Here is a 14162-nt window from a genome sequence, read left to right on the forward strand (position 1 = left end):
CTTGCCTCCTTTGTCAAAAATAAGGTACCCATAGGTGCATGGGTTTATTTCTGGGCTTTCTATTTTGTTCCTTTGGTCTATATTTCTGTTTTTGTCCCAGGGCCATACTGTCTTGATGACTGCAGCTTTGTCAGGAAGGTTGATTCCTCCAGCTCCATTCTTCTTTCTCAAGACTGCTTTGGCTATTTGAGGTCTTCTGTGTCTCCATGTGATTTGTGAAATTTTTTTCTAGTTCGGTGAAAAATGCCATTGGTAGTTTTGAGGACTGTGAACCGAGATAATATATTAGAACAAGGGCATACAGTAAATACCAAGTGTTACATGTCCTTTGTCTTATAAGAGAATTTCCTACTTAATTAAATTTGCTGGTGCTTTATTGAGAATTTTCACGGTTATTCTGATATGTGAAATTGAAACAGTTTTCTTCTTTTGTGATGTCTTATCAGGTTGTCGTTCTTCTATTTTATTATGTTTTTAAGAGTTCATGCTACCTTTTAAAAGTGAATTTTACATATCCTGGTATTTTTCTAGATCTAAAATTATCAAGATAGATTATTGATAAGTATTCCAAGATTTTTAAAAGAACTTATCATTTCTATATTATAGAAGTCCAAAGCTCCCCTCCCTCTTTTGGTTGGGAGGCCATGGCCTTTAACATACATTTACTATACTTCATAATTAACACACTATTCAAGTGCTCCAGCTCAAAACAATCCCCAAGAGCAACCAGTTCCGCTTTCATCATCAGCTCTTTCAAAGTTGCACATGACATACAAATTTAGAGCTACTGACTCTCTCTGGTCACTTCCTTCTGGATGTACTGCTATGTCTTGTTCCTCTTCCCTATTCCTTATTCCTTCCTCTTCTTAAGAAGCATCTGCAAAAGATAGTTGTGCCCTTTCCAACACCTATGATATCCTAGGATAAGGACACTCAGTAGTGTGAGAGCTTTCATAAGATAAAGAAGAAAAAAGCTAACATTTGTCACCCTCAGCTCCCTCTCGGTAAGTTTTTAGCTTTCGAGAGGGCAGAGTGCACGCTCCTATTGTCCAGTCCTCTTCCCATCAACCCACTTCCAGTCACTCACTAGACCGTCTTCAGGAGCAAGACAACTAACTCTTGAATAAACAAATGGTTACAACCAATCTCAGGGAACAGGGATGAATGATTTTAACAGCATGAAACTAGGAAGTACTAATATTTACTTTGCTGTGTGCACATGCAGGAAGATGGGACAAGTTCTAGTTCCTTCTCGCCTACTCGAGAAGGCAAGGCACGGGGCTACTGTTTCTGAGACTGACTTGCCAGATGCAGCTTAGGAAAAGCATATTATTATAAAGCTATATTCTAATACAATGAACATAAGTAAGATGATCTTGTAAAGACATCAAAATGATTTCTAAGTCCTAAAAGATATTTCAACTTAAATTGTATGATTTAACATTTTTTCAGTCAATCTCAAATATGAATGAAACAATGAACCATTACAGATCCGTACTTTGGCTACATGCTCATTATCCAGGAACTTAACAGAATCCTAGGAGGAAAAGAAAGAGTTAATAAATGGACAGCAGCCTCTGGAAATCAGCACTCTGCTAAGGCTGCACCCCTTTCTGGAATCTGTCCAGCAATCAACACTGAGTTTAGTGCCTATGAGTGGTGGATTCCACCTTTTCCTTTTTTGGAAGTACAGTACGTGAGCTTCCCTCCTCTTCCTACACAGATCCCTCTCTTCACTGCTCCTCGAAGACCACCAACAGCTACTCGGCAATGTGAAAGTCCTCTCAGCATCCTAGGATATCACATGTGCTGACCAAAAAACCTTGACGTCATTTGTTTCTGTAACAGAAATTCCCTATGTTCCGGGATGAGTCGACATTCTAACAGCTTGTGGTGAAAACAACAGAGCACGGTGGGACATGAGCGCGCCCTCTGCGACCAGGGTTTCACACCTAGGGCCCCTCTCTAGGGGTGTGACTTCAGGCCAATTACGGAGCTTCTCTTTTTCAACTGAAAACAAGGGAATGAAAATAGATTACAGGATTAAATGAGGCAGATATATAAAGAGATCTTAAACTTTATACCAGCAGGTAACACACATGTGCCATGTTAGTATATTTATTCTTTTTACCTCACTCCTTTTGCTTACATAAGCACAGATGCCTCTTTAATACTGAATTGGTCTGCCTCAATAATGTTCATTGAATGAGAGGTTCTACCTCTCATTTCAGCAACTTCTGGTCAAACTGAGGACAAATGGGCAATTAAAGAAACAAAAAGAGAAAATATAATCAGGGACAGACAATGAAAATGCCTCAGTAAGTGACAAAAATGTCTGCAGTAGCCAGCTAAGTTCAGGATGAAGGAGAGTAGTCTACAAACTGATTTGGCCTCTGCCATTGTTAACACCCTCTAAATATTCCTTTTCTTAGGTTAGGACACAAAAATTAAACCCCCAATAGCATTATAAAATATTGAGAGGGGGATTTAAAAAACTGCAGAAAAGAGATATAACAGGAAACAGCAAACTTTACCTTGTCCTTCTTTCAGTGAACTACAACTGTAAGAATACTAAATTAATCACTGATATAGGTATGTACTTATGTGTATTTAACTACATGCTATAAAGAAAGATTATTCTAAACTTAAGATATTGTTATAAATAGTTTAAAAAATACAAGAATATGGCATGAAGCAATTATGAGGCAAATCAACTTTAACTGGGTCCTAATAGGCGTGCTGCAATTCACGGGGTCGCAAAGAGTCGGACACGACTGAGGGACTGAACTGAACTGAACTGAATAGCTTCCCTGGTGGCTCAGATGGTAAAGAATCCACCTGCGATGCAGGAGATCCTGGTTCAATCCTTGGGTCAGGAAGATCCCTGGAGAAGGGAATGGCTACCAACTCCAGTATTCTTGCCTGGAAAATTCCATGGACAGAGGAGCCTGGTGAGCTATAGTCCATCGGGTTGCCAAGAGTTGGGGCACAACTAAGCAACTTTCACTTTATGGCTATTTTAAAGCTTAGTATTCCAAAGGGCTAACATCAGAAATGGAGAAGGCAATGGCAACCCACTCCAGTAACCTTTCCTGGAAAATCCCATGGACGAAGGAGCCTGGTAGGCTGCAGTCCATGGGGTCACCAAGAGTCGGACACGACTGAGCGACTTCACTTTCACTTTTCACTTTCATGCATTGGAGAAGGAAATGACAACCCACTCCAGTGTTCTTGCCTGGAGAGTCCCAGGGACAGCGGAGCCTGGTGGGCTGGCGTCTATGGGGTCACACAGAGTCGGACACGACTGAAGTGACTTAGCAGCAGCAGCAGCAACATCAGAACAAATGATATATCCAGCTACGTATCAAAAAAAGAGTTCAGGTTCACTTGAAGGCCACTTTAACACTTTCAAAGTCCTAAAATATTTTCGAAAGTATGTACAGTGCAGCGGAAGGAGTTTTTGAACTTGAGTTAGCTATGAGGTTTGGGGCACTTAGAGTCTATCAGACATGTTATGCAAAGCATTTCTTACTGAGTCCTCAGGACTACTGCATGCATAGGTTCTACTCTCGCTATTTTACTGATAAGAGAGCTGAGGCAGAATGGGCACTGAACGCCCTGCCCAAGCAAACAACCAGAATCTAAATCCAGGAATTCTAAGGCCAGAATCCTTCCTCTTGCAGGCTAAGCTCTAGTTTCCCCACTCACAAAACAATCTTGACAGTATCTTCTCACCCTAACATCTTAAAGAGTTTATAAATTCATGTAATCTCACAGTGTTTCTCAAACTAAATGGGGAATTATTTGAGGACCTAATAACAGCCATGAAATTAAAAGACGCTTACTCCTTGGAAGGAAAGTTATGACCAACCTAGATAGCATATTAAAAAGCAGAGACATTACTTTGCCAACAAAGGTCCGTCTGGTCAAGGCTATGGTTTTTCCAGTGGTCATGTATGGATGTGAGAGTTGGACTGTGAAGAAAGCTGAGCGCCGAAAAATTGATGCTTTTGAACAATGGTGTTGGGGAAGACTCTTGAGAGTCCCTTGGACTGCAAGGAGATCCAACCAGTCCGTCCTAAAGGAGATCAGTCCTGGGTGTTCATTGGAGGGACTGATGCTGAAGCTGAAACTCCAGTACTTTGGCTACCTCATGTGAAGAGTTGACTCACTGGAAAAGACCCTGATGCTAGGAGGGATTGGGGGCAGGAGAAGGGGACGACAGAGGATGAGATGGCTGGATGGCATCACCGACTCGATGGACACGGGTTTGGGTAGACTCCAAGAGTTGATGATAGACAGGGAGGCCTGGCATGCTGCAATTCATGGAGTCGCAAAGAGTCGGACATGACTGAGTGACTGAACTGAACTGAACATACATTTAAAAACAGAATAAAAAGTATCAGAATGCACTCATTGTACATAGGAAGGCCTAAGTATTATTTCATGAAACTTCTTTTTCAGTTTTGACAGTGTGTTTATATATGTGCTGGGCCATTGATCAAAAATGTAATTTCTCACTATGGGCTGAAGTTAAAAAAAAAAAAAAGGCTTGAAAAGTCACTCATCTAAGATATTCATTCTTTCAAACATAATTGAAAATAAATTATTCAATCTTAGTTGAATTCCAACTTGTAAGTAATCATTACAATTATAAAGCAAATGTTTTGAATTCCATACTAATAAGTATGAAAATAAGAGTTTTCTCCAAATCATGCTCTAATAGACCCCTCCTTCAAGGTGTCTGTGGTCATTTCCTGGGGAAAGAAGATGTTTCTGTGACCAAGTGCACTTGACAAATGGTGAAATACTGCACACTGCAGTCCCTCCTGGACAGTCATAATGCACATTATTAAAACTCTGAAAAGCTCTGCAGAAACACAGTAACACAACCATCATCAAAAAATAAAAACTGATTAACTGTTTTTAATCCAGTGCTTTCCTAAACTTAACATTTCTCTGGAGCCTCTCCCACCAACTAGTAATCTCTCCTAAAACTAGTGTTCTGCAAAACACAATTAAGGAAATACTGCTTTATGTGAACTTATCAGGACAAAGGAGATCCTAATAAGCTTCAGCTTTACAGCAAGAAACCTCAATCAAATAAGTATAAAGATAGCAGAGAGAAATAAAATACACAGAAAACTGTGCTTTGGTTAAGTATTTCATCTCTGCTGAGTAGTTTTATCAGAATACTATATAACTGAATCATTTAATAAATACTTACAGAAACAATGTATCATACTCTGAAAACAGGATATGGGGGAAGAGGGAAAAAGAGATATGCAAAAAGGTTAAAAGAAAACCAGCAACTCAGCTATATTACAATCTATTGTACAAAATTTACATGGGAAATCTATTGATACAAAAACCTACATACTCAGGAGAAATGTGTCTCTCTCTCTCTCACACACACACACACAGAATAGAGAATAAAACCATACTGCAAAGAAACAGCCAAACAATCTGTAGGGCTTCCCAGGTGGCACTAGTGGTAAAGAATCTGCCTGCCAGTGCAGGGGATGTAAGAGACATGGGTTTGGTTTGGTCCCTGGGTTGGGAAGATCCTCTAGAGGAGAGGTACGGCAACCCACTCCAGTATTCTTGCCTGGAGAATCCCATGGACAAAGGAGCCTGGCGGGCTACGGTCCATAGGGTTGCAAAGAGTCCAATACAACTGAAGTGACTTGGCAAGCATGCACACAAATGATCTGCAAGGATCATTTCTGTGACCTGAGTTGCTGTCTCTCTGTTGGAGAATCCACAGTCATAAACTAGCTCTTAACATGCCATCAAAGAGGGGAAGAGCTATTTACCTGGAAACTCTGAGACTGGCATACAGAACAAGACCAGTATAACGGGCAATAAAAACTGCCTGCGGAACAAACACATTCATCATAGATGTCTGAGGAGCTATAAATGTTCAGGGGTGGTGAATACTGCTCTCATCTCTTATCAGTAACAGAACTCTGGGCTGGAAACAATCCTATCTAGGCCAGCCTACCACCCCTTCACAGGTGGAGGATTAGTACCAATACAACCAAAGAACACTATTAATATCTTAGGCATGTTCTTCACATCTTCCAATTGGTTTCTACATTATTGGCCCTTTCTTTTCCACTCACACTGCCTTCAGTTAATATTTTCCCTTTCCCCAAAACAGCTCACAGAACTTTACAACATATACTGCTTAAAAGCTGACAAATGAAACTAGTTATGAGGCTTGAAGATTTGTTTATCATTAACTTACTAAGCTTAGTAACAAATATTAGTTCCCAATCATTTATTCATAAGTACAAAAAAAGAAAATTTGGGGAAAAAATAGATTTTGATATACTATTACCTGAAGCAATACAGTAGTAGTGAAATAATATGAAGCGTCAGAACACAACCAGCAGAAAAAAAAGTTAAGAGCATGGCCTCAGAGCTCATGTAAAGAAACTTGACTTTAAGACCACAAGCAAAAGGAGAGGTGTCCAGGAGAGGGGGAAAAAGGCCTACAGAAAGCTTACACATAGGATCACTGAAAAAAAGAGCAAAAGAGACTGAAAGGGCTTTTCAGTTTGGTCCCCTGAGTATAATAATGGGATAACTGAAGCCTAGAGAGGTGGAAAGACTCACCCAGAGTGACATGGTTAGCGAACAAGTCAGGACCCAGCCCAGAAACCTTTCAATCTGCCAGGCTTCTGCATTGCCCACTATAACACAAGGTCTCTCATCTTCTTACAGACTAACATGGAAAACAAACACTACTTACCGGCCAAATAAACCTATAAACCACTCATCAAATTATGACTCTATATAACTAAAGCATTTAGAATACAACATCTCATTCTGTGTTACAATATGTGGTTGCTGCCTAGAAACCTATTAATGCCCCCATTAGGGTCTATTTACAAACTTTCATTCTAAAGTTACTGAACCAAATAAGTCAGCAAGAAACTAAGACCCTATGGAAGGAAATAAAAGTATTTCATATGAGAGAGTCATAGTGTGTCTCATGGACAGAGGAGCCTGGCAGGCTACAGACTACAAGAGGGTTGCAAAGAGGCGGACACGACTTAGCGACCTAACAACAAACGCTGTGTTGTGGCGAGCACACACTTAGCAGTCAGGCAGATCGGGGTTCAAATCCCTGCTCAACTGTGCAATGTCTGCGTGACCTTGGACATGCCCTCACTTTCGCTTCCGTCTATAATGAATATAATATATAATACTACTTGATTCTATTTCAACTTCATATTCTTACAACTAGCTCCGCCTAACAAAAAAAACTTGCTAGCTACATCATAATTATAAACATTAGTATATTAAACTCCTTAAAAAAAAAAAGGACTATGTGCCACAAAGCATTTAACATATGAATACAATCTTTGCAGATGTTGGTGAAAATTTTCAAATACACTACTACATAAAGTATAAAACTAACTTTCAAGCAAACTGGATAAAGAGCAGAGAATCAGGTTCTACATCAGCCCTGCAACTAATAAGCAGCACAACCCTCAGCAAGTGACTATACTTTGAGAAAGCTCTGTCAGTTACAGCTCCAAGGCAGCCACCTGCTGCTCCAGCATGGTGTGGAAAGAACCGTTCCGACCACAGGATTCCCAAAGCTCTCATGTTTCTTCTACTAGAAACAGTCCAGCATCAGCACCACCACCACGTTAGGGTACACATACAAAGCTTCGTTCTAAAGTACTAAACCAAAAACAGTCAGCAAGAAACCAAGACCCTAAAGAGGGAAACAAAACTATTTCATATGAGAGAGTCATGCTGTTTCCGGGTGCCCACATTTTGAAGTGAGGCGGATCTGGGTTCAAATACTTGCTCAAAACTTAGTGTGTGCCAGGCCCTGTTCTAAACACTCTAGACACAGTAACTCATTTAACCCCCTACAGTCTTCTCAGATGGTCTATAGCAGCAGCAGTCCCAACCTTTTTGGCACCAGGACCGGTTTCGGGGAAGACAGTTTTTCCAGGGACTGGGAAGCAGGGGGCTGGTTTCGAGATGATTCAAACACATTACATTTATTGTGCACTTTATTTCTAATCTAATGCCACTCCTGATCTGACAGGAAGTACTGGCCCATGACCTGGAGGTTGAGGACCACAGGTCTGTACCTATCCAAGGACTCTAAGCTACAGAGAAGTGAAGGAATTCACCTAGTTACACAGCCCACAGGAGGGGGTGAGGGTTCAACAATGCAGGAGTCTGGCTGCATCGGTGCTTTTAACCACTAGTGACACCGGCTCCCAGAATCCTATAAGTCCCAGAGAGGGTCTTAAACTGTAGACACGTAAATGCAAATCTGTTCATGCTATTTCCTCCTTGTGCCTAAATACAGCTGATAAATAATCTATTGGAGGGAGAGAACAGTGACTAACACGTTAACAGTACCCTGTAAAAGAACAAGCTACAGATCATTAAACAAAGTAATAAAGCAGCAACTTAATTAAGATCAAGCTACAAAATGTGTATTTTGTTTCTCAAATATTTTATCAAAATAATCAAAGTGCTGGGATGCTGCTTTAACATTATCATACTTCCCTGGTCATCAAAAATTTATCTACTGGATAATGCTCCTGAAGAATAATTATTGTATAAAACCAGACTGCCACTAAATATTGGTTAACCGGATTTTTCTGCCTTTGTAACTGCACACAGGAAAATGCACATATACATACAAAGAAGCACATACAAACCTACAACTTAAACGCTGTATTCGGAGCATCGAAATCTCAAATTAGACACAATGTATGAAGGGTTATGAAAACAGGTATGTGCCAGCCGCTGCCCAACATAAATGACCAGGGCAGGCTGGACCTCTCCCCTTTGGAGCTACTTCACACCTGACTGATTTCCTGCAATTCTCTGTATGCCGCTCTTCCTTCCTCTGCCAACCTGACATCACAGTTGCTAAAAACCACAATTCTGCCATTCCCTCACCCCTATCTCAAGAGAAAATTAAAAAGCACAGTAGGGCCAGGAAGCGCAACAGAGTAGAAACGGTACATTGAAGGACAACACACACACACTTACATACACACACGTATGTACACACACACACCCCCTCCTTCCAAAAATGCTGACTGCAATAAGCTGTTTTCATCACCAGAATCTATCATCTGCTGCCCAGTCTTACAGTAACTTTTCAGAATCTTTGGGAGGCCCAAGAAACCGAAACAACATTTAGCGTTTACTTCCAGAAGGATCTACTCTATAAATACTGGTGGTACAGACATTTGCCTCACTTTGCTCTGCCCTCATACTACGGACTGATAAAGGTAGTGATTATGGTCCAGTTGGATGGTCATCTGAGTGGTAAGACACATAAAGTAAGAATTCACACAGCTCAATTCCTTTTTAAATTAAGGATGGCTCCAAAACCAGTCTTCTTTTCAATAAAAAATATAGACCAATGACTAAATTGTTATGCAATATTTAGGCTACTTGGTTTGATATGCATTCACACAAATACAAGATCTTTATAACCTCAATAATAACAAAAGAAATCACGAGCAATCTAATTCAGAGGTTCAAAGATTTGATCTTTTCCATAATTTCATCACATAAAGTTTTACCAACATTTTGCCATTATCTATACTAATCCACCTACAGGATTCCTATTTCTATTAATACCCAACAACACCCATATAATCAAAGTTCTAGGTAAAAGGAGCCATGGAAAGGAGGGAAACTGATTTTTAAAAGATCACTGGAAAGGTAGCCAGAAGATACTACCTAACAGGAAGTCCTGCCCTATACTGGATTTTAATTTTCCCTGCCAAAGTGGGGGGATTTGGGTTTGTGTCTATATTTTTATGGCAGATGGTACAACTGTGAATGATCAACTTCTCCTGGAAAAAAGGATCCTGGCATAGTATGGCAGTTACTGCGGAAATCTATAACCTAAAGATGGAGAAGGAAATGGCAACCCACTCCAGTATTCCTGCCTGGAGAATCCCATGGACAGAGGAGCCTGGTGGGCAGCAGTCTATGGGGGTCACAAAGAGTCGGGCATGACTAAGCAACTAACACACACACACACATAACCTAAAGAAGTTTATCCAAAGAAAAATACTTTAATAAATATTCAAAAGTAATAAAGGATGCCGTGTGGTATACACATTTACAACGTAAAAGATTCAAATAAAACCACATTCGGACTTCCTTGACGGTCCAGTGATTAAGACTCTGCCAGGGGACACAAGTTCGATCCCTGGCCTGGGAACTAAGATCCCACATGCCATAGAGTGTGGCCAAAAAATAAATACATATATAAAACAAGTGAAACCATATTATAAAACTAAGCCCCATAGTTAAACTGGGCTTTCTCAGCTATTCTTTTACATTAACCTTATGAAAACTTACACACTCTAACTCAGTATCCCACTTTAAATGCCGTGAGAAACAGAAATAGAGACCTCACTGACTGTAAAGCACAAGGGAAAACGGGCTTAAATAAGAACCTGAGAATGAACTACGGTGATCTGCCATGAAAGTTTTAACAGCAGCAAATTATTTCACGACAAATTCTGTATTTCACAAAGAAATACCAACAGAAAAATCAAATACATAGTCTGAATCTTTGTGATGTCATGATCAAAAGGTTAGATGAATGGGCTTAGTATAAAGACATTTTCAGGGGTAGGGGGAGGTGGGATGTGGTGGGTGGGGGAGGTACATCACAGTGTATGGGAGATATTAAACCAGCTATGAAACTACTCTTTTTATAGTGCCTTTTTAAAATTACATCCACTCATAAAGCAGAAATATGTGATCTCTTCTGTACCTGATGACAGCACACATTCGAAATGATAAAACCTTTCTTTATTCAATAAGCAACAGGATCCAAATCTTACAGAAAAGTTAACAGTCTTCAAACAAGAAGGCTTTACAAAAAGTTGTGTCTCAGCAATAATTACTAAGCCTGATCACTGCATTTTATCTGAGGTAAATAAGTCAATCCTGACAGAAAAAAAAATAATACACTTAAGAAGATTTCCCTTACATCTGGGTAAAAATATTTTTATATGAAGATATTCAATGACAAAAAGGAAAAGCCTAATAAAAACTATACATATATATATATCTGTATTTATATAGCTTATTTCATTATGTAAAGCAAAAATAGAAAAAATAAAAAGGAACATGCAAAAATGTTAACAAGAACAAAATCTAAGCGATAAGATTACAGAAGATAATTTTTTAAAATTTTACAATACTTCCTGCATTTTACAAGTCTGTCTTTTTAACTGAAAAAATTGACATTCACTTGTCATATAAGCAAACAACAAATAAGGGTTCACAAAACCAACACCGGTTCTAAGCTGCTTCCACAGACTTTTTAGACTTCAAATACAAGGGCTTTATTTGCTAGTTATCTGGAAAAAGGGAACAAAATAAAGCCAAAGACTTTCACTTCTAGTTCTCCTATAAATTTTTCATAACTAAAAAACTAATAAAGAAATGTTTACCTTTCTACAAGAAGTTTCTATGTCCAACTTTTTATTAGTAACAATCTGATTTTTTAAAATATCCATTTATATTGCCTTACACAAACACCATCTCAAATAACTGAGTTATGTTCAGCTCAGCAGTCCCAAAATGTAGGCATCTAATACACAGTGCGAGAAGTTCTGATGCATTTTAGCTTACCGCACCAACAGAAACATCTCATTTTATACACATCTTTCCATTACTACTTAAAAGTCTGATATCTATTGAAGTTTTTTGCAAAAGGTACTTTGGCCTAGCCTGGACATGGATTTATCTGAACATCCAGAAAGCTGTCAAAATCTATCTCAAAGTGCATTATATTCAAGGCACAGAATGTCAACTCTTTACTGGGCCTCCTCCTCTCCTTTCTTTCACAGGAACGCCTTTAATATTCCCCAGCTTCCATTTCTAGGCCCATGAGGAACTCAGAAATGAGCTCTAAGTTTTCCTTAGAATGCCACTCAAACAGCTCCTCTACAGTATTCCAGGATGTGGACCCCAAACGACTGTGGCGACCCACCCCCACCACGCCACTCCTCATCGTGGCCTTAGGCTACCAACTGCATTATCTACTACTCCTAGACTGTACCTTTTTACCTTTGTCCCTCTCTAGCTTTGCTGCCCCTCCACACACTGTTCTCTTCTGCAAACCCTCCTCTCTCCCAAATCCCCACAGGGCCTTCAAGATCGGCTGTGTACCGCCTAGCCCAGGAAGTCTTCCAGATTTCTACTAGGCGGAAGGCTGTGATCGATCGGCCCCAGTCTTTCCCGGGTACCTTTTTTAGCATTTTGTTGGTCTTTCACAGGACTTATCGCCTCCTTCCCGGTATCGTGCCTAATCTCCAGCACCAAGAGCGTCTAAGGTCCCCCCTGAGGGTGGCGGGGGGTAGGGTGGGAAGGGGGCCCCGGGGCCCGGGTTCACCTTTTGAATCCCTCCGGCGCCGACCGACCGGAGGGCGGGGGTGGCGCCTGCAAGCAGAGTCAGCACGCAGGTTGGTCCAACCGAACCCGGGGGAACGCTCCGGCCGCACCATTCCCTAACCAGAAATCGGTTAGGCGGTGTTCCCAAGAGGAAGATCGCAGAGATGCTCGCCCGCCTCCGAGTCACAGGGAAGTTTACCAGGGGGCAAGCAGCGCGGCGGCCCCGAGCCCTGGTGCGGTGGGAGTGACAGTTGGCTCAGCCCGGGCCCCGGACGCCCTCCCCCCCAACCCCGGGCGCCGTCAGCCCTGCCAGAGAACGGCGTAGGACGGGCAGGGGTACACGGGGTCCCCGGAGACCCGGGCCGCAGGCCCCTGGGCGCCGCGCCGGATAGGACGAGATTGGGAGGAGGGACGGGGAATTGGGAAGGCTCCCGCGAGGGGCCCGGCCCGGGCGAAGAGCGGGCAGGCCAGGCCGCTCCCGCCGATTCCTGGGCCGGAGTTGGGGTGGGGGGGCACCCGCCACTGCCAACCGGAGAAAATGGAGGCAGCCTCGGGGCCGGGGCCGGGGCCGTAGGGAGGCGGAAGCCAGGCTTGGCGTCCGCGCCGCGAGCGGGGTCGGGCCGGCGGGTCACTCACGGGGCTGGGCCGGGCGGCTCCCTCTCCGCCTCCGCGTCGTCGCCGTCCCCGTCTTCGGCGGCCGCCGCCGCCTCGGGCTGCTCGCTCGGTCCCCGCGGCGCGGCTCGGGCGCTCGGCCCCTCCGTTGTCTTCCGCCCGCTCCTGCTCCCGGCGACAGGATCCTGCGGCGGCGGCGGCTGCGCGGGAGGACGGCGGCCCAGATGCTCCCGCGGCGGCCGCCGCACTGCTGCTGCTGCTTTCGTTCACTCGTTCGAGCTGCGACTTTGCGGTGGGGCCCGCTGCTGCCTTCGCCTTCGCCCGGCTCCTGGAGCTTCAGACGCTCCCCAGGCCGCGCCGCTCCCCGAAACCCCCGTTCCCGGCCCGAGCCCGGCTTTGACGTGCGAACTGCGCAGCCGCGGAGGGCACGACGTCGGGCGGCGCAGTAACGCCCCGCCCCCTGCCCCCCGCCCCACGCCTTTGGCCTCGGGCGCCCCCAGGCGGACGGGCGGACTCAGGGCGGGGGCACGTAGGAGTCCTCGCAGAGCCAAAGCGGGAAGGGGCGCAGACAAAAGCGGAAGCCAAGAACCAGGGTTCCTCCCCCTTCACCTGCCACTTAAACGTTGGCGCTCAGCTCCATCTCTTCTGTGCAACCACTTCTTCCCGGAGGAATCCTACGTCCACTTTCTCCGACACTTCCCGAACTTTACAGAGCATTATTTCTGCTAAAAGGTCGGGCGCCGACTTGTGTAGACTCCTTTATACTTCCGAGGGAGAGAGAACCCTCATTTTTAGCATCCTCCGAGAAAGAGCGTAGAAAGTGATGGAACAGCCTGGATTTCAGTCTCCACTCCGCCATTTAGTCCTTATGGGCTATTTCCTGTCCTTATTCCTCCGTTCCTTCACAGACAGTCACACAAAAGTATAATATATAATTGGCTAATGAGGATGAACGGGATAATGCATTGCAAAGCTCCGACAACAGACTCTGTATCAGTTGCCATACGTGTGTATCTTCATTTCTTTCTGTTGCTTTTCTTTTAATTTGTAATCGAGCAGGTATTTTTGGGCATCTCCTGTGTGGCAGACACTATGCTAGGTGGTGGGGCAGTGAACAAAACATTCCCTGC

At 43.2% G+C, this 14162-nt stretch overlaps 1 protein-coding gene across 2 annotated transcripts in view; it reads right to left on the reverse strand.

Moving 5' to 3' along the window:
• CAB39 (calcium binding protein 39) overlaps positions 1-13439 on the reverse strand; it is a 92279-nt gene extending 78840 nt beyond the window's left edge. The window contains exon 1 of one of the 2 annotated variants that reach the window (XM_043444745.1): positions 13057-13439. The gene's annotated coding sequence lies outside the window, so the exon portion shown is untranslated. Of the gene's footprint in view, positions 1-12950 lie in introns of both variants that reach the window. The other variant, XM_043444746.1, reaches the window with a different exon arrangement.
• Positions 13440-14162: the final 723 nt, after the last annotated feature.

The sequence above is a fragment of the Cervus canadensis genome, chromosome 24 (assembly GCF_019320065.1).
Source record: "Cervus canadensis isolate Bull #8, Minnesota chromosome 24, ASM1932006v1, whole genome shotgun sequence".
NCBI lineage: Eukaryota > Metazoa > Chordata > Mammalia > Artiodactyla > Cervidae > Cervus > Cervus canadensis.